This window comes from Silene latifolia, chromosome 9 (genome assembly GCF_048544455.1).
Source record: "Silene latifolia isolate original U9 population chromosome 9, ASM4854445v1, whole genome shotgun sequence".
Classification (NCBI taxonomy): domain Eukaryota; kingdom Viridiplantae; phylum Streptophyta; class Magnoliopsida; order Caryophyllales; family Caryophyllaceae; genus Silene; species Silene latifolia.
The window spans coordinates 206,805,143-206,827,642 of record NC_133534.1 but is presented as its reverse complement, the minus strand read 5'-3'; positions in this window follow the sequence as shown (position 1 = coordinate 206,827,642).

Sequence of the window (22,500 nt, the reverse complement as noted above, 5' to 3'; positions counted from 1 at the left end):
TACCTCCTTCTCGGTTTAGCTTCATCCCAAGCCGCTTTGCTTCATCTGGGTGACAAAATTGTGGGAGACTCCCGTGTCTATCATGGCACGAGTGCAAATTCCGTTAATTCGTACTTCCACATACATGAGCTCAGTGGACTTGGCCACGAAATGGTCGATGCCTTTTCCCATTGAACAGATCATGGGCACCGCGCCATCCGCGCCACTTCTCCCTATTCACTAGACTCCCCATCGTCTCTCATGTCTGCTCTAGGTCCGTCCCTTCGGGGTTTGCTTCCATCGACATCTTAGATAAGTTCTTCTTGAGAGTGTTGAACTCCCGCTAGTGCGGGCACTCAGACATTCGGTGTGGTCCTTTACATAAGAAACAGGCAAACGGCTTCTTAGCAGTAGACGATTCCGACGTGCTCCCTATTGAGGAAGATGGGGTAGAATGAGCTTGCCCCCACCTTCTATTATCTCCTCCTAGACGGAATCAGCTGTTTCCGTGGGAAGAGCTTTGGCTTGGGAAGTGTTTCCTCCAAATTTGGGACTGCTCCCACTTGTCGCAGGAAATACCTTCTTTTGAGCAGCTTCACGCTCGGTATAGTAATCGACTAGTCTCTCGGCCGCGGTCATTGCAGCAGAGAGGGACTCAGATCTCTGTCGCATGATCACTCGTTGAGCCCACTCTTTCAAACCATTGACGAACTGGAACACACGATCCTTCTCGATCATATCAATTATCTCCAATATACACGTCGAATAGGCTTTTATATACTCTCGGATAGAACCCGTATCCTTCAAACTCTTGAGTTTTCTTCGAGCTAGGAAGTCGGTATTTTCCGGATAGAATTGTTCCTTAAATAGTCGTTTGAAATAGTCCCATGACTCCAACACCACGCTCCCTACCTCAATCTCGGCGTATTTGGAGCGCCACCATTGTTTGGCATCATCGATTAGATACATGCTCGCCGTAGTGACTTTCAGCATCTCGTCAAGCGTACTTGCTCGGAAGAATTGCTCCATGTCGAAGAGGAAGTTATCAACTTCTTTTTAATCTCTCGCCCCACTATACTTGTGTGGTATAGGCGGCTTCACCTTGGGAGTCCCAAAATTTCCGTCTACGGCCATTTTCATCAATGTATTATACATGTTCTTAAGTTGTCCCAGTCTCTTGTGGACATAGACCATCTCTTCTCCGAACTCACGTGGGATCGATGACTCGACGGCGATAAATCAAGCCTCATGCCCCTTTATCGTCTCGTTTACGGCTTCAAAGCGAGCCTTATGCCCCTTTACCGTCTCATCTACGGCTTGGTGAGTGCTTCCGAGACTCACCACGAGTCCTTCCAAATACGGAAGTTTCTATTCAAGTAGCTTCTCTAAGGCCGACACCCGGGCCCTAGTTTCTCCTTTATTCCCACTCGGTTCTACGGTCTTTTCCGTCATCGTATGCAGCAGCTCGTCGTGAAGCCCGAGCTCTGATACCAAATGTCACGGTCCGGGACTTTGAGCCGGAACGTGGCGCGTACCCTTGTCTAATACACGACAAGAATGCAAGTGAGAGCGTCAAACACTAGTGAAGGATCACTAGTGCATTCGTAATCGGTCTCGGTTGGCTTGTGTCGGGAATCCTAGTCACGATTATCAAAGTCCGGAAGACGGAAGCAATAAAAGTAAGCAATACGATTATTGAAAGTAAGAAACAAGCAATATCAAGCTTATGGATGAGAAGCGGTTTTGATTGACTAGCACCTCTCATAGAGGCAATTTTGATAGTTTGAGTCCTGTAACAGGATACATTGATTGTGCAGAATAGCGATACGTTTCGTAAATACCTAAAAACGTATCTTTAACTAAAAATGAGACTCCAAGATTCGACACGCAGGAAGTATCTTGGAGTACTAAATGAAACTAAAAACAGAAATGAAAATACATGAGTACAAATAAGAAATCTAAGGGCTTGAAGTGAAAGGACCACACACGCAATTCTCAGGGATTATGCGGCTAAAAGTGCGGTTCCTTACATCAATCACAATCCTCTAAATGTTCTAACTTTTATATATAGGGGATTTTTAGATGTATTACCAATTATTATCTACGTATATTTTTGAAAAGTTTTTCACAAATGGGCAACTGAACATGTACGACAACTCTCTAGTTTATAATTTTTCTCTCTTTTTTGACATTTCCTTGATTTTTGTGCCAAAATAAATAGGTAACAAATTATTGGGACTGAGGGAGTGTTAATTTATTGCATACATTATTTTATCTAATACAAAAATTTTATTAAACGAATAACAAACTAACATTAAGACTTATGAGTACTAAATTTTGAATCGGATTTGAACCGGATGTTGAATGGATTCAAATAATACTAAACAAATACCAAACTAACATTAAGACTTATGTGTAACATTAAGACTTAGACCTGTCAAACGGGCCGGGCGAGTTGGGTCATCTGGGTCAGGTCCAAATACGAGACGGTCATACGGGTTATGGGTCAGGTTAGGTTCAGAATACGGGTAAAAAAAATAGTTTCTAACGCCTTTTTCTACCATTTTTAAATTGAGAAGTATTTTTATTTAAAATTATAACATATTTGATATTTATATTTTAATCATATTAAATGGTCACATTAATTATATGACAAAATTATAAAAATTATTTTATTTTAGTAATTATTTTATTATTAAAGGTTACAAAAAACTATATAATATTGGTTTTATAATTATTTTTGTAATTTATAGTATAAAAACTAATTATTTTTTAATTGTTATTTCAAATATAATATATAAATATTAGCATTTTTTTATCCAACGGGTCGACCCTAAATTAATGGATTATTCGGGTTCGGGTTGAATGCGGGTTGAGATTTTACGGATCTGGATCCTGAGGACGAAGCAAGTTTTCGAATCGGGTCAGGTCAGAATTTAACGGGTCTCATTATGAGTATCTACTATCTACTTCCACTTTGTAAACTTGTGCCTACAAGTCTTGTGCCGCGCGCTTTTCACGATACCTACCTTATTTGTACTCACACTTGCGGAGTTTAATTTAAGCACCAATGGAGAGGCAAGTTCTTATTAATGGTGTGGATCGCATCCTGATAACATCTAACGGTTATCAATTTACGCATAAAAGTAAAGGAAAAATGGGAGTGAAAGGATAATTATTATTAAAATAGACTGTGAGAGGAAATGGGGAAAAATGAAATGGAGAGGATCCAAATCCCTCTTTAACCATGCGCCGAAATTTAACAGTAGTTGGAATGGAATCAAACCAAAAGCTGATGATGGTAATATACTAATCATGTCATATCGTATATTATATTAAAGCAGAAATCATCTGCTACGTGTCATCCGCAGAGGCTTATTGCCACGTGTCGATTTCATCTAAATTACAATCTTATATTAATATTACGTAATTCATAGTTGTGAAAAAAAAAAAAAATAAGCATGACATTGAATATAGCAACTAAATTAAATCTCTAAAAAACTTTACGTTACTGAATATATTTTCCACAGAATATGCATATAAAAAAGGAAATAATCTTCTTCTGATTATATCTACCATTATTACGCATATCTACATAGTCTATCCATAAGAAATCTTAGTCTTTTGGTAAGTTTTTAACTGTTATTATTCTTTATCAAAGAGTTATGGTATTAAAAAAATGCAAGATTAAAAGGGAGAATATATTGTAGTTTGGCATGATCAAGAGCAAATGACTAGCCGTCAATCCGTCGTTTATTCGTTTCCCTTCCTTTGCATGAGAATAAATGTTGGTTGCTTCGATCACCATAACCACACTTTTCATCATACATTTATTTTAGCCCATTTTCTCTCCATTTTCTCAAAATAAATGAAAAGACAAGTTCCTATTAATGGTCTGAATCGCATATTAACAACATTTAACGGATCTAAATTTATGCATAAAAAAAACGAAAATGGGATTTAAAGGGGCAATTATTATTCAAATAGATTGTGAGAGGAAATGGAGAGAATCCATTTCCCATTTCTTGGTATGAAACTTTTCTTAATTTTATTGAACGGTATTATTTAGAGAATTTAATTTTTGTTTCTAATTTAAGAATTTGTGTTTTTTTATTAGATATAAAATGAGTACTAATAAAACTGGGTACAAATATTAAAAATAAAAAATAATAAATAAAATAAAATACGATTGTTATGATAAAGATCATATTACCAATTTTCATAGTCCATAAATTATTTTGGTTCAAGATTATTGATGTCGGAATTGATTTTTGATTTTTTTTTATCTAGACTTGGAAGATGAAATTTGTACGTTCTCTTCAATTAGCTAAAATGCGTGGTTTTTATATTATTTAATTAATTTAATGAGTATAAAATACCACATCAAAGTGTATGGTATAAGAGTATATTATTCAGCGAATAAAATGGTATAAGAGGTAGCAAAATGGGTACGTATACAATACAAATAGGCTATTAATAAAAATGGTTACGATGATAAAATAATTAAGACTTTAATTGTTATTAAAACATGTACTATCTACGGCGAGTCATTTGTGTACATTTTGTTATATAACACAAAGACCAAGGAAAGAAGAGAGGGCAAATCACAAGTCAATCAAATTAAGCGTGGAGGATAAATTACTCATCAAAGGCATTCCCAAAATAAAAAGGTAACCAATTGACTGAGACAGCCCAAAATGGAATAGGTAAACAAACGACCATGACAGAGGGAATACCAAATAAAAGAGATCATAATCAATAATAAAAGAAATACGACTAACGGTCTTTCAGTAACTTAGTGAGAGACTGTTTCTTCAAAAAGTTTGGGTTAAACCATAAGATTACTTAACTGAACTATTCAATACTCCGTAACTTTTTTTACTATTTGGATATGGAAGTATATGTAAGACATATCAACAATTCAATTTTGCTCGCAGTCTCTCAGGTTGTATCATTTATATTCATCTCATTTACTATTAATATTTGTAAAAGAATGATTGAAGACATTATTTCAACCTTAATAAATTAAACCACATAGTGACCAAAAAAAAACAAAAAATTAAACCAATTAGTTATTCAAAGCTTAAGTCTTTAGCATATAAAAGATTTACGTCGAGAACAAATTAAATTAGTTTTACATAAGATTGTTTTGATCATGCAACTTGTAATGTGTTTAATTTTGAATTTAGATGTTCATTTGAATATTTATTGGTACTATTGTTGCAACAAAGTCTGGGTCAATGTGAGCTGGGTTTGGTTAATTTAAATTGTTGCTCGATGCATATCATATTATATTTATATTATGGTATAATAGATATCAGGTGCTTATTTTGTTGTCACGTGTTACACCTAGGAAAATGGCTACATAATATCTAAATTTTTAAAATGAGAATATCCTAATTTAACATGCCATACTAAAATATGAGAATAAAATGACATTAAATGTCAAGCATTGTCAATAGTTCATGCATGGGGTAGGGCGAGATGATGCTTATGCTTGAGGTATGACGGGGATATAGGGGATGGTGGAAACAAGAGGGAGTAGGTAGTTGGAAGACGTAAGATATGGATGTACGGTGGTGGTTAGTTGTGGGGACTACTGAGATATGGGTTGAGAGGGACGTCGTGGTATGTGGTGTTGGATGCGGTAACCATTGCGGTGGAGGGTCAGTTGGTGAGCTCGAGGTAGTCGGTTAGCGATGGTGAACGCTTCTTCTAGATGTACAAGCGATGGTGGGTGGGATGGTGGGTGGGAGGGGAAATGAGAGAGAAGGTAAATAATTGAGAGAAGAACAAACAAGAGAGGTAATATGATTAAAAAAAAGCATACAACAATGAGCAAAACTAAATGTATTTCGCGTAAATAAACAAATTATGAAATTTAAAATAATTTTATATCAACTTTTTAGATTTTACCCCTCATAAATTAAAAAGTCGAGAAAAAAAAAATTTAAACAACATAAACTTATCAAAAGTGTATGGTTAGACAAAGTAGAATTTTCTAAAATTTAGTAATATACTATATAAAAAATGTAAGTTTTTACTTTTAATAATATTTTTTATTACCACCCGTGCAGTGCACGATTTCAAAAACTAGTATACATACAAGTATATACAACTTATTACAAGTAACTAATCCATTCAACTCTAACATGAATACACTTCCGTATTGAGTAGTTCAGGTATGGACTCTAAAACCAAATCACGACTTATTGTCTTTTGATTTCATGATTTTGAAAGAAATATAAACAAAGCTGGTGGTTTGCAAGTCCATTATTATACTGATACATCTTAAAACCTGACAGAACGTCGTGATTTATGACTACATTTCTATAATGCATGACCACTAAGTCAAATATCCGGAAGATCCTTGTATACTTAACCTTCCATCTATGATCTACAGGGTATAATATATTGAGACAACTAATCAAATAGACAAATATCATATCCAGAATAATTTTAATTATTTATTTATCTTTTTGTAATTCATTAATTTGCGAGAGAATTTTTTTATTAAAGGTAAACATGTAATTGAAGAGTATATTAATTACACTATCCCCCTTATTTTTACTATTAAGGGCTCGTCTGGAATGAATGAAAAAATTATTTGGGTAATGTTTAAAGGTAAATCATTATCGAGGAATTTAGTCCAGGAAGTAATATGTTCCTTATTTTCAAGTTTGGAATGTTAAGAGAATTGTTACTGGGGTAATCTACTTTCGGTTTTTTTTAAACCCAATAGGGGTACTTACTAGATCATATCAGCTAAATCTTCGACCACAACATCAACAATATTTTGGGGAATATCGATCTCCCATACTCTTCTACCTACAGACCATGGTCGCACATGAGCTAGATTATGTGCTACCTCATTACATGTCCTATGCACCCAAGACCAACTAACACTATCAAGACTATTACAAAGATAGTAAATATCGTCATAAATTAAATAAAGCAATCATCTTCCCCGCTTATGCTGCTTCAAATCTTGACTAACTGTGGCACAATCACTTTCTATGGTCAGGGACCGAATTCCTCCATCACAGGCTTCTTGTAATCCAGTGAGTATCGCAACTGCTTCAGCTTCTCCCGGTTCCAACATCTCCAGACTCCGGTATTAGTTAGCCATGGGGAGGGTGGGTAATACATTACTCCGGTATTAGCTTGCTTGGATTGAGGGTAAAAGGAGGGGAATGAGTATGGGAGTAATAGTTAAGGTGCATTTTCCATGTTTGGCATGAGAGTAATTATTCACCTCATGAATCTATTACCCTCATGAAAAGATAATACATTTCCCACCCTTCCCCCTGGGTGATGATTAAGGGAGTAAAACATCTAGCTACCCAGTAATCATTACCCTTATGCCAAACCTATCATCAATGAACTCATTACCCAAGTAATTAACTTCTCCCGTAATTATTACCAAATTAAAATTTACCCCCGAATTATTCCATGGATTGCAGGCAAGCCCTTAGTAATGAGTTGCCTAAATGAATAGTCACCATCATACCAAACTCACTAAAATGACCCCAAATTATTACTCCCTTATTTTTTTCCACCCTTTTCCCCTCAATCCAAGCAAGCCCTAAGAGAATAAGTGATTCTCTTATTTTTCCCGCCTAAACAATTTTTACTCACAATTGGACTTCTTTCTAAATTCTAAACTATGACTAAATAATAAGCTACTACTTGGTGTTCCACTGCTCCTTCCACTAGCTAGCCCATTTTATGAATTATACATAAATTTTACTCACATTATTAAATTAATGTATGTTTCTCGCATTTTTTCTTTATATTTGTTATTTCGTATGTTTTAAAAAAAATACAATAATAGTTATACATTTCACTAAAATATTTTATATGGATAAAAAAAATCACGTGTTACCTTTGGCTCTCCTTCTTCACCTTGGTTGACCATGGCTTGGGTTTGATCCCTTGACTTTGACTTGTCTATATCTCGATCTCTTTGACTTGGCTTTGGCAAAATGATTTCTTCTCCTCAAGTCACCGACATAATACACTTACACCAACTTCAAGACATATAAGCCAATGACAATCCCCCTACTACTAAGGGAATACAAATTCTCTTAGTTTTCCCGCCTAAATAACTTCTACTCAATCGGGCCTGTTTTTCTAGATAGTGACACCATAATATTAGATGAATTGTAAATTGTGGACCCTATAAGTAGCCCACATTTTTTTCTAACCTGTCAAAGTAAAAGTTATTAATAGTCCACATTTTTGAATTACCCCACAATTCATTTATGCGAATAATTTATTGAGAACGTCTCTTAATAAATAGATCTAAATAATACCGTGCTTTAGCACGGGAACTACACTAGTTATAGTTAACCAAAGTTACAACCAAAGTGTATCAACCCGCATATACAACATTTCATATTCAAAACCCGGAATTTGATAACAAAAATATACTAAACACACTTAATTGACTCGACATTATTTGACTCTATAAAATACCCCCGCACTTAGACTTTTGCTCGTCCCGAGCAAAACTTGGAACACGCACTTGCATAAGTCATTAGGTGAGCATGAGTGTAAATGACCACTCTTCCCTCACTACAACCTTCTTATGTCTCCCTCTTAAACAATCCACCGATTAAATGAAAATCTAGACTCAAATTTTGACACACTCTCTTCTCTCAAACCTCCTCCTTATATCTCCCTCACACAAAGACACTACATAGTGTTAGGTTCATATACCTATTATTAGACATTTCTAATGGTGATCTAATTAACTTTTTAACTTTGTCACTTAAGATCTAGTGCATGCATAACAAAAGAAGAGATAAAAGAAAAACAATGTTTCTTACATTGTATTTGGTTCAAAATTTTGGGCACAAATAAGGGCACCTTCCTTATATGTTCTTGAGCTTTAAATATAATGGATGATCCTCCAAAAATCTCAAGTGTAGAGATTCTCCTCTTGTTGCACCCAAAACAATTACCCTTAATACTAATATATTAATTAACTAGATTAATATATTAGTGATCTTTAATTATTCTAATAATATTTATATATATTACTACACTAGTAATAATATGATGTAATATTAGAATTTAGATGAATAATTTTTGTAAGATCTAAAACTATTTTAGGGAGAGTGAAGAGAAGCATGTAAGAATGAACAAAAATGCATAAGAGAAAAATGAGAACATATTTTCTCTCATTATAGAGGGGGTGCCGGTTTTTGGAGGGCCAAGAGAAGGCCAATGCATGGCCTTTTCTTTTTCTTTTGTTCTTCACACGAAACTAGATGTAAGGCTACTTACAAATAGGTTATGATTGTGTTTTATTTAACAATTAAATAAAACATCCACTAACCTATAATCCCTCCAGTTTTTCGGTCCATTTATTAAAATGGAGTCCATTTTATTTTGTCAACTTTGTCAATTGTATCATTGTGTGATATGTGACATATAATAAGTCACATGTCATTTTAATGCATAGTTAACTTATTAAATATCATTATATATAAAAATAAATCACATACAATAAATCAACTAGTAATTCATAATTACATATAAATAAAATGGGTCATGTAAATATAATCTACAATATTTTGCAATTATAATTTACCAATCATTCTTATTTCAATTGTTTCATAAACAATAATCAATTTTAGTCTTTTAATTACTAAAATGAATCTTATTTAATTAAATTACAATAAGATACTTATCTTACTCACAAATTGTTCAATTTTAAGGAGTTAATTAACTTGTATCAATATACAATTAATTAACTTATTTATTAAGGGAATTGTCCTATAGGTGTGATCTTAAGGGATCAACTGATCACCATCGTCAAACGACAGTAATGTCAAACTCTAGTTAGACAATCATTACCAATTAATGTTGATCAGTTGACTATATAATTGAATCATCCCTTACGTATTCTTATCATGAGATTTAAACATGTGAACGCACTATTGTTGAGGACACTTACTCCAACAATCTGCCACTTGTCCGAGACAAGTGTGCGTCACCAATTCTCTTGTTCTATTACAATCTCCCACTCAATGCAAGGTGTCTTGTAGGTCATACTTGTATTTGATCATATCTTGAGTGGTTTCCTCAATCTGGAGAGTAACTGTCTGACCGGAAATTATCTACCGTAGATACCTTCCGAGCGTGGCCACGCATTTTCAGTTCACTACTCCTCGAGTGGCCCTGCGATTTCAAATAACCCTAACAAAGGGGTGGACAATTCCAATCGCATTATTCCCTTCGTATAGCCACAGTTCATCATGACCCAAAATACACCCATTTGACTTCAGTTACGACAGTCGTAGAGTATAACTCAAAGCCAATCACAAACTTGTGCCAACTTGGGCGAATAGTCTCTAGTCAAAATAATTGACTCATAAGAATACTATAGTAGCTCTCGCCACGACCAGACTTTATGAATTTCCAGAACTTTATAAGCGGTCACGGCTCAACAGAGTGTCCCATACAGTCTGTCTATGTGATCGACTAGTCATCCCATATGACCCTATGGCACTTAAACTTGCCATCAATCGCATCACACTCTAGTCACTTCAGGACGTTACCTCCTTTAAGTAACTAGGGGCGAATACTATGTCAATCCAGTTCACTTTAATAGGGTTCAACATTGTCTCAACAACCTATTTGGATATAACAAAGTAGTAAATAAATGAGTTTACATAAAGAAACTCAAACGATAAATGTGATTATCATATATATAATGTAATACTATGGTTTTATGAGCCTCTAGGTACTCTATCGAGTGGGGCTTACTCTGTCGAGTAAGTATGTTTGGTATACGAAACAGTAGTCTTCCTGTAGGGTACTCGATCGAGTAGCCTTGGCACTCGATCGAGTAAGTGGCACTCGATCGAGTACGAGACTTACTCGATCGAGTAAGTCGGGTTACGAGTGTTATTTGACGGGTTTTGTTAATAACGCGGATTAATATATAACAAGTCTCGTCATCTTCTTTAAACACTTTTACAAAACCTAATTCACTGTTAATAGAGATTTCAAGTTACGTTGCATTGTTCTTCCTCATTATTAGCAAATCCCGGAGCTAGAGATGTCGGTTTCCTTTGTTCTTTATACCGTTGAGATCATTGCGTCAAGGGTAAGTTCTACGTATCATTTTTATAACAATTGGTTAATGTTGGTTAAACCCTAAGTTGGGGAATTGGGGGTTTTTATGGTTTGTATTGTTGTAGTAGTAATTGTATGAATGCATGTATAGGAGGAGGGTTCGTAGAAGAGAGGTTTTGAGACAGCTGCTATATCGTTTGATTCTGTGATTGCATTCCAGGTAGGGTTTCCCTACTCAATATTAATTACATGATGTGTTTGGTGGTTTCATTGCGATTATTGATAAAGTATATTGTTGGTGGTTGTGACGGTTGTTGGTTACATTGTTGATTAATATCGTTGATTGTTGTTGTATCTGTCTGTGGTCTTTGGGGTGCGTCCCTGGCTGAGTGGAGTCACTTGCGGGAGTGGCTTCACGCCCTTGATTCGTCTTAGGTGGAACCCGCCACAGAAGGGATGTGCACATTAATGAACATGGGTTTATCGCTCGATGGAGATGAGCGGGGCTTAGGTGGGAATGGCTGTGGTCCCCCGCTAGCGGTGTGGAGTATCTGTTGCGATGGGTACTCTGGCAGGACTATACACTTTAGTGTGTAGTCAGTTGGGTGGAGATTGATTATGGAGACTGGGGTTTGATGTGACGATCGAGCTGTTTGGCATTTGTTTTATTGTGATTTGTATTGTGTATTTAGTACTGACCCCGTTTAATTGTTTTAAAAACTGTGGTGATCCATTCGGGGATGGTGAGTAGTTATTGAGCTGGTTTGATATGATGCATATGGGCTAGCTGGGATGAGTCATCACTTGCAGTTAAAAGAGTCTTCCGCTGTGTCAGACGATGTCCTTTAGTTATTCAGTTTCGTTAGCAGACAGTTTTGGATTGGTTGTATTTCAGTTAATAGTTTTGGGTTTGAGCATGTAATCACTTAAACTATATTTATTTTTAAAGTACTTTTCTTTATTTTCTTATGATTATCATTGCCTCGGGTAACCGAGATGGTGACGTTTCTATACCTGAGTGGTCCTGGTAAGGTACTTGGAGTATGGGTTGTCACAAAGTGGTATCAGAGTGACGATCCTGAAACCTGTAACCAATGAATCTAATGAATATATGGAGTCAATTAAAATGAACCCGGGGTAGAAATTGTAGGAGCTAATGCAAAGGCTTAGGAGACGTCCTAAAGTCGCGAACTCGCCCTTCAATTTTGAACAGGTCACATGGGGTACGTGTTGGGATCGTATGTGTTATCTTCTGGTTTGTGTATCTATATAGTAACGTGTGGTGTAGAACAGTGGATGTGTGAATGTGGAGGATATGAGGTATGGAGTAAATGTTGATCGATATGACTTGTATGATTGGATGAAGGCATGTTGTTTGTTTTATAATGTGGCATATTAGTGATATGAAGCAAAGTTATTATGTTGAGTATATAAAGAGCTGCGTTTATACATATGAATTGTTGTTGTTGTTATGTTAGTAATATAAAGGTTGTAATGTAGAGTTGGGAAAGAAAAATAAGCATGCAGGTAGTGTTTACGAGTCAGCATGGCTCGATCGAGTGGGTAGTTTACTTTTTCTGGGCAGAAGCGAGATTTTGGGCACTCGATCGAGTAAGTAGGGGCACTCGATCGAGTGGGGTCAGCTCGATCGAGTGGCTAGTCAGCTCGATCGAGTGTGTTTTTTAGCAGTGTTTTGATCATGTTCTGGAGTCGAGGCACTCGATCGAGTTGGTGGGGCACTCGATCGAGTGGCCTCAACTCGATCAAGTGGGTTTTGGGACTCGATCGAGTGGGTTTTATACAGGACTTATGCATGTTTTGGGTTATAGTATGAGTGTGTATGTCTACCTTTTTCTATATAGTTATAAGATGCCGCCAAAGAAAACCGCCTAGTATGCTAGAGCTGAGAGTATGACGGTTGACGACATAGTAAAGATGCTGGAGCACCAAGATGCTCTTACGGAAGCTTTGAAGAGAGTGGGAAAGGATAAGAAGGTTGATCACTCCAAGATCAGTATCCACATATCTAGGTTCAGTCCGAAAGAGTATAAGGGAACTGGGGCGCCAATTCTTCTGGATAATTGGCGCAGAGAGATGGAGAATTGTTAGGTTCATATACCTATTATTAGACTGCTCTAATAGTGAACTAATTAACTTCTTTAATTATTTGTTCTTTAGATCTAGTGCATGCATAACAAAATAAAAGATTTATGAGAAAAACAATGTTCCTTACATTGTTGATTGGTTCGAAATATAGGGCACAAGTAAGCTCACCTTCCTTCACTTGTTCTTGAGCTTAATTTGATGGATGATCCTCCAAAGACTCCAAGTATAGAAGCCACTCCTTAGATTGCACCAAAGACTTACCCTTAAACTAGTATACTAATTAACTAGATTATTATACTAGTACCCTTAAAATGATTCTAATATTGTTACTATTACTACACTAGTAATCTTATTGTGATATTAGAATGGATGAACAAATGCTTGTGAATCTCAAAATCTTGTTTTAGAGAGATAGAGAGAATATGTGAGTTTTGCATGCAAGATGTTGAGTGAATGAATGAACAAACAAAATGAGAACAAAATGTTCTCATATATAGAGAGCATGCAACCGGTGGGAAGAGGCCAAAATGGCATCTTCTTCTTTTGTTTTTTGTCTTCACAATGCAATAGGTAAGAAGGCTAGTATGCATAGGTTTGATTGTTTATTATTTGATCACATTAAATAAAATAATCAAAACCCATTTATACTCCCTCCATTTCGGTCCAACATACTTAAAATGGACTACCATTTTATTTTGTCAATTTGTCATTTGTCACACAATATGTCACATGTAGTATTTTACATGTTATTAATTAATTTTAATGCATATTTATCACATAAATATCATTTTACAAATTAATTAAATTACATACAACAAATTTACTAGTAATACTTGATCACATAAATAAAATGGGTCATATAATTATAATTCACAACATCTTGTAATTATAATTAACCATTCATTCTTATCTCCATCGTTTCTCAAACAATAAACAATTTTAGTAATAAAGCAGTTTTATTACTAAAACAAATCTTATTTAATCCCATTACAATAAGATATCAATATTCTCTCTCACAAGTAAATTGTTCAATTTTAAGGAATTGATTACCTTGTATCGTCATACAATTAATCAATTTATCCATTAAGGGAATTGTCCTTTAGGTGTGACCTTAAGGGATCAACTGACCATCACCGTCATACGACAGTAATGTCAAACTCTAGTCAGCCAATCATTACCGATTAATGACGATCAGTTGATTATATAATAAATCATCCCTCACGTATTCTTAATATGAGATTTGATTATAATATTAAATCATGTGATTGCACTATTGTTGAGGACACATTTTCTAACAATCTCCCACTTGTCCGAGAAAAGTGTGCGTCACCAATTCTCTTGTCCTATTACAATCTCCCACTCAATGTAAGGTGTCTTGCAGGTCGTACTTACACTTGATCATATCTTGAGTGGTTTCCTCGATCTGGAGAGTAACTGTCTGACCGGAATTATCTACCATAAATACCTTCCGAGCGTGGCCACGCATTTCCAGTTAACTACTCCTCGAGTGGCCTTGACATTTCAAACAACCCTGACAAGGGGTGGACAATTCCTATCGCATTATTCCCTTCGTCCAGCAACAGTTCATCATAACCCAAAATATACCCAGTTTGACCTCATTTACGAAGTCGTAGAGTATAAATCAAAGCTAATCAGAAATTTGTGCCAACTTGGGCAAATAGTCTTTAGTCAAAAGAATTGATTCATTTGGATTTAACAAGGTAATGGGTGAGTTTAATAAAACTCAAATGATAAATGCGGTTATCACATATGAATAGTCAATACACTATTACTACTTCATATCTTATAATCTTTAGTGTATTTAACACTAGTAAAAATACAATAAAAGCTTGGCAAGTGGATATACCATATATCCATATATTCCAACATTATTAATTGATATTTCCTTCCATTCAATGTCATCTTTAATGACATGAATTTGTCTAAGTATATGTCTAGACTTCTTACTAGACTTGGGCTCTTTAATTGATAAAGTCATTTGTAGAGGGATTCACCCTTAATCCCTACGCTGACCATTTTATCACAATTTGCTTAGATTCCTTTTATAGTATTTGCAATGCACGAAACTAACACACCTTTTTAGTCTCTTACTCCTTAGTCAGTAAGACATCCTAGGATTACAACAAATCCCTTTAAGTTTGGAAACTAAAGTTTGTGCAACCCTTCAACACCTAACTTAGTTTATCATCCAAACATATGAACAAGTTTTCAATTGTTCTTTAAGGCTTTCACAAGACCATCTTATGAATTAACTTGTTATTGACTTATCATGCTCTAGGTATATATCACATCATGGCATGTGCGTCTGTTGGCATACATGATCATTCTAATGTGCGTCTGTTGGCATACATGATCAACAACTTAATAGGTTCATTGAATGACTATGACTCTATCATAGTGTGGACATGGCCCACCTGCAGGTCCGGTTCGATCTGTGGACGTGCAACGGTCTTTTGAAAGCCACGCTCGGCGGCGTAAAAATGCTTTCGACCGGATCGTTTTGGATCGGTCGGTTTCGTCTCGGTAAGGGTCTCGAAACAATTAGAGATGTTCGGAGTCGCCACCAAGCATTTGTGGGATGCTTGGAACCCATTCAAAATCCACTTTATACCTCGGTCAAATCGAAGCACAAAGCAGCGTTTCACATAGGTACTAAAGATAAGGAAATCGTCCCTCTTTAACATCCTATCTCTAGAATGACTTTCGTACGCCCTGGATAAGGTCGTCCACTATCCAAAGTTTCTGAGTAAGAGGTGAAGATACGTATTGGGAAGCCCTTTAATCAGACACCCAATCCCGCCTGCGGTAGCGGCCTCTACTGATCGATCTTGGTTGGTTGAATGCAAAAGTTGATAAAACGGTTTAAATGCATGAATGCGCATCCAATAATTTAAACCTAACATGTGAGAGCTTTTAAGTCGGTTGATTTAATCCAAGTATCAAGTATAAGATGTCGAGTTGGATTAATGGTTGATGTGCATGCAAGACGGAAATTAAACATCCATTTACCGTATTAGGTTTATGGTGCATAACGTGATCCATTTGTCTTAGTGAAGCATTTTGCAAGTATGATTTTGAATGAGCAAATAGTCATCTGATCCGTCCTATATCCGGACTAACCGGAGTCGGGATCGTCCTAGACTAATGCTGGAAATGGAACAGACCCTGCACCAGGCGGCCACATGAGGCGCGAGCCTGTTGGCAGTGCAAGGGGGTCTTTCCTGGTTTTAGAAATAAGAAAGAAAGGGACTGTTTAGGCGCGGGTCAACCAACAGTTGTATGCCGTATTCTGATCTTTTGAATAACGTTTATAAAACGTATTGAACAATGGGTATTTGACCCGATTTGGTTTGAAAGGGTCGTTTAGACCGCATTTGTTGATTTGAGGAACGAGACTCGAATAATCATCATTATTTTGATGATATTCGGTGTCGAGTTCGACTTGACAAGCTTGACATGAATAGTTTTGAAAATAATTATGAAATAATTGTTTTAAGTTCATTTGAATGTAATCAGTCGATACTCATCATCGTACCCTGGTTAAAATCCGGCATGGTATGTAGAACCAAGGATGACTTTGTGTTGGTGGCTAATATGCTTGTTTTGAAAATGTAAAGAAATGATGAAGGGCTTTAAAATACCTCCCAAAATGTAATAAAAGGCTTTAAAATACCTTTTGAATGTTATTAACCAAATATTATCACTGAAACACGGATTTAACCGTCATGGTATGAGGAACCAAGGGTGAAAAATGTTTTTTGGTTAAAACAAATGAAATAAAATGAAAAAAAGGTTTGAAAATATTTGAAATGGTAAAAACCGATTACAAATATGAAAATGGATTAAAGGGGAAAGACGAGAACAAACACGGTTGAGTTCTGACCTGGGCACCCCATTGAGGCGCGAGCCTTTGTGCACAATAAGGGGCTTCTGCCTCAGTCCAAAACTCGGTTTTGGCTCATTTATCCCTTGTTTTGGATCATGTTATGCATGTTTTAGCATGTTATAGTCATGAAACAAATGAAGACATGATAAAAGAAGGATTTTTACACCCTCATGCTTACATGTTTGGTTATGGCGAGAAACCGACGTAAGTGTAACAACTCGTTTGGTCGGAAAAGACTCGGTTTAAAACCGTTTTGGTAAGTAAAAAGAGTGTTTTATTAAGATTAGTGACGGTGTAGTGGTCGAAGTGGTCGGTCAAGTGATTTAATTCACGATGACGGTACCAAATAATGTGTAAGGCTTGTATTTACGATCGGTAGGTCATAAATACGCGTCGGATTGTGACTTAAGAAGTCGAGTCGAGAATTTTAAGGGAGAAAAGAGGGGGCGAACACTCGCGTGAGTTCTCAAATGTGGGCATTTGAGGGGTATTTATAGGAAAATGAGTGGTTGTGTGAGTTTTGAGCGACGTGGCCACCTGGGCTGCTCAAAGAGGCGCGAGCCACTTCGCGGGTCTTCGAGTTGTCCTGTCACTTTCACACAAGTGCAATCATGATTTGTTCTATCCTAGGATTTTTAGTCACATGTTTGGTACTTGACCATTCATGAATCCGGGAAATCTTAGTATAGAAGGTTCGAAATGGTTTGTTTTTTGTGGTTGACTCGGTTTGACTCGTTGTTGGAGTCGGGATTTGAATTTTTGAGTCGGTTTTTGGTCCGGTGTCGGTTTTGACTCTAGTTAGTATCATTGCGACCCCGTCGTCGTGCATTAAATACTCCAGGTACTTTTGAAAAGTTTTGAAATGTTTTATTTTCGAAATCGTTTTAAGTTTTCCGACGTAAAGTTATACTGTTGTCGATCAAACGCCACGATTCCAAAACATGTTGTAGTCCGATAATCATCGGGTGTTTGTTGGAGTCTCGCAGATACTGGTATCTCTGAGCCCCCACTTTGACCGAGGCTTGGACAGGGCAAAAGTCAAAGTAGAGCCCCCAGGTCAATCGAAGATTACAACTTGGAGACCCAAGCGACGTCGAGGCGGCTCGAAAGGATTCGGGCCAAGGACCTGCCGTCGGGAAGGGCGACGCCAAGGCGACTCGAGGGTACGAGCCAAGGACCTGTCGTCGGAAACAGTTTAGAGGCTGTCGACTATCTGTGCGGGTCGTTTAAAGTCCGTTAGACTACTTACAAAGGCTCGCCAGCCACAAGAAGGAGTCATACCTGAGGCATCTTCGGATACATCCTTCCATGTTTGCGGATAAAGGCTCGCCAGCTATGGTGCGTATGTGAGGAGGGCTCGCCATCCGCGATGCGTTATAAGGCTCGCCAGCCATGGTGCGTACATGAGGAGGGCTCGCCAGCCGCGATGCGTATCAAGGCTCGCCAGCCATGGGGCGTACATGAGGAGGGCTCGCCAGCCGCGGCGCGTAGTAAGGCTTGCCAGCCATGTGGCGTATATGAGGAGGGCTCGCCAGCCGCGACGCGTTGTAAGGCTCGCCAGCCATGGGGCGTACATGAGGAGGGCTCGCCAGCCACGACGAGTTGTACTGCTCGCCAGCCATGTGCATATATGAGGAGGGCTCGCCAGCCGCGACGCGTAGTAAGGCTCGCCAGCCATGAGGGGGTTGGTTAATTGATCGTGAGAATAGCCGCGTCTGATGGGCTTGTTTTGAAAGTAGCGGACTCATGATGCCGCTGTGAAAATAGTGAATTTTGAATTTCACTATCAACGTTTCTGAAATAAGCGGGTTCCGCGAGGAAGCCCCCTGTTGACATTTGAAGGAATAGCGAATTCTGAACTTTCACTACTCGTTTGTTTGAATTTTTTGAAGGAAATAGCAAATTTTAAATTTCGCTATTACGACTGAAATGACGGTTTATGTGCCGCCGTTGACATGTGATAGAAATAGTGAATTTGGAATCTTCACTATTATTTTTGAAGTGACGGTTTATGTACCGTCGTTGACATGTGAATGAAATAGTGAATTTGGAATCTTCACTATTATGTTTGAAGTGACGGTTTATGTGCCGTCGTTGACATGTGAAGGAAATAGTGAATTTAGATTTCCACTATTATTTTGAAAATGACGGTTTTAATTGCCGTCGTTGAAATTTGAAGGGAAAATAGTGAATCTGAATTTTCACTATTATTTTGAAATTTGACGGTTTTAATTTCCATCGTTTGAAATTTGAAAAAATTTTGAATTTTGAATTTTTCACTATTTTTGAAGGGAAAATGGCGGTTTTGATCGCCGTTTGTTTGAAATTTGAGGAAATAGTGAATTTTGATTTCACTATTATTTTTGAAATGACGGTTTTAATTGCCGTCGTTGAATTTTGAAGAATTTGGGCAGGAAATTGGGCCAAAACCCAAATTTTGTTGAATAAAGCAAAGGGAAGCCTTATTGACACTACTACAGATACAGGCTATAACAACGGGTAAAAACCGTTGTAAAAACAAAAAGCGGACGTTGTTAAAGCGGCCGTTGTAGAAGGTATTTACAACGGTTTTGTTATTTAATGAAACTGTTGTCGAAAGTATTCACCACGGTTAAAAGCCGTTGTTGTTGGGTGTACGCCGTTGTGGAAAGTGTTTCAAAAATTTGGAGGGAATAATATAACAACGGTTGTCATATGTATAACCGTTGTTGTAACTTTCCCTCCAAAATTGTGAAGTCTTTTAACAACGGGTTTATGCTACATACCCGTTGTTGAAATTGTTAGTAACAACGGTTCTTAGTTTAAAACCCGTTGTTGTAACTTTCCCTCCAAAATTGTGAAGACTTTTAACAACGGTTCTTCGTTTAAAACCTGTTGTTGAATATTATATGCGGTATTTGTGAAAGGTATTCACAACGGTGTTTTTTATTAACCGTTGTGAAAGGTCTTCACAACAAGTTTTTTTTAGTAACCGTTTTTATTAGTAACTCCTAATGTTTTGAAAAATTAAATTTGTTTCATGCCATTCAAAAACTCCTAATGTTTTGAAAAATTAAATTTGTTTCATAGATTCAATTCAACCAAAATCAACATCATATATATATATATACATATATATATATATATATATATATATATATACATATATATATATATATATATATATATATATATACATATATATAAATATATATATATATATATATATATATATACATATATATATATATATAACATATATCATATAGATTCAATTCAACCACAACATCAACATATATATATATATATATATATATATATATATATATATATATATATATATATATATATACTTACAAGGAGTTGAATTTACATAAACTAATCATTCCCTTTCAACAAAATTTTTACTAATAAGTGATCTAAACTCGAGTATCATGCATTTCTATTTTCTAAGACGTATTTGCCCAACATGTCCCTTACCTCGTCTATATCTACACTTGAGTCTTTGTTGAATCTCGGTGACGGGTTGATTACATCTTTGCGGAAAAATCAAAGACAAGACATTATTGTAACAACATCAATTCCGCATAGCAACATCATAGTATATATAGCAAAGCAAGCAAGACAACATTAGCTCTAATTTAAAAAAAGTAATAAACACATTATTAAATTACTAACCTTTTCTGGAATAAGGATATATCTTCGCCTAATAATCTCCAACATGAACCGACAAACGTAGTATCCACATTGTATGCTATCTGGCTGGCGAAGGGCCTATTATTACATAAAAACAAACAGACGAGAGAAGGCTCACATCAGAATCTTGAACTTTAGGTATTGTATTAGTATTAAACACAGATTTTTGCACTTAATGTATTGTATTTGAGCACGTACCCTTATTATCGTAATAAAATTAGGGCCATCATCAGAATCTTTCGTGGGTTGATCCTGCTCGTTAGCTCTTCTCTTCTCAAAGGCCCTTATTTTAAAAAAAACAAAAGGAGGCAGACACTCATTTTTTTAGGGGCAAAAATGAGCTTTTTGCTATTATAAATAAATCAGTATTATAAACTTACTTATTAATCAAGCGCTTAAAAGTCTCGCTTGGTTGATTATGTAAAGAGTCCAACCAGAAAACTTTCTTCTTTGTCGGCATGATGGCTGCTAGCACCCAATGAGTCCTACATCAAGAGACATCATCATTATTAACAAGTACATATATTAGTTATGAAAATGCGATTGTAGGGGGAAACGTAATATTAATTTGTTTATTACCCTTTTTCATTATAAGCGGCAAAAACCCGACTTCTTGGTTGTCGCCAATTCTTTGAGCAATATAATCTACCCGATCTTCGAACGGGAATTCCGTAATAAATAAAGATAAAATATAGGGGCACAGGAATCCGTATTGATCAACTGGAATCTTCTTCTCGGGGATCACTCTCAATTTCAATATCCTACATTATTACGGTATTAATTCCGGTATTTAAAACACTATCTAGTAGTCAGAATATTAGAATATGAAATTATTTATTAAGAAACTTACTTCATCCAAACAAATAGGTGTTGGACATCAATCTGGTCTAGGCGGACAAATGGCTAGCATATCCCATGACATAAGTGCTTCGCTCTCAACCCCTAGAATATCCTCCTCGAGCGGAATAATTATCAATTGCTCGGTTGCTATGCGACGACAAGCCTCCTCATGCAGTTTCCTCATAGACGTCGTTCTTACTTTTTGCATGTAATCCTTCCCAGTATATTGTGTGGAGTTTAAACTCCTAACTTCTTTCAGGTCGGGGAAATAATGATTCTTTGATTTTGTGCTACTACCACCAGCCTACACTTGTAGATAATTAAAATAATAAAAAATCCAAATGTAACATATCCTAGTTGGAGTAATAAAAATAAAAGCGTACTTAATTAAATACCTCGTCAACTTGCTCTTTCAATGATGAGGTAGTAGTAGCAGGTATGACTGGGGACTTAGGCTTATCAGTCTTTTTTGTCCCCTACACAAAATTACCATGCTTTTTATAAATACAGACAAAATATAAATAAAGGGAGCGAGGTTTTTTAAAAAATGGAGAAGTTAATTAAATACCTCATCATATTGTTGTCTGGGCGAGGTAGTTGGCATGTCCGGGGACTTAGGCTTATCCGCCTTAGCCGGCTTTTCTGTTCCCTACATACAAAAAATTTCATGCTTTTTAGAAATACATAAACAAAAAAAAATTAAAGGGAGGTTTTCATAAAAATGGAGAAGTTAATTAAATACCTCATCAAGTTGTTGTCTCGACGAGGTAGTTGACATGTCTGTGGACTTAGGCTTATCCGCCAAAGCCGGCTTTTTTGTTCCTTACAAAAAAAAAATAACATATAAATTTAACATATAAAAACATTCAACAATTAAAAATGTAACATATATATAAAGGTATTTC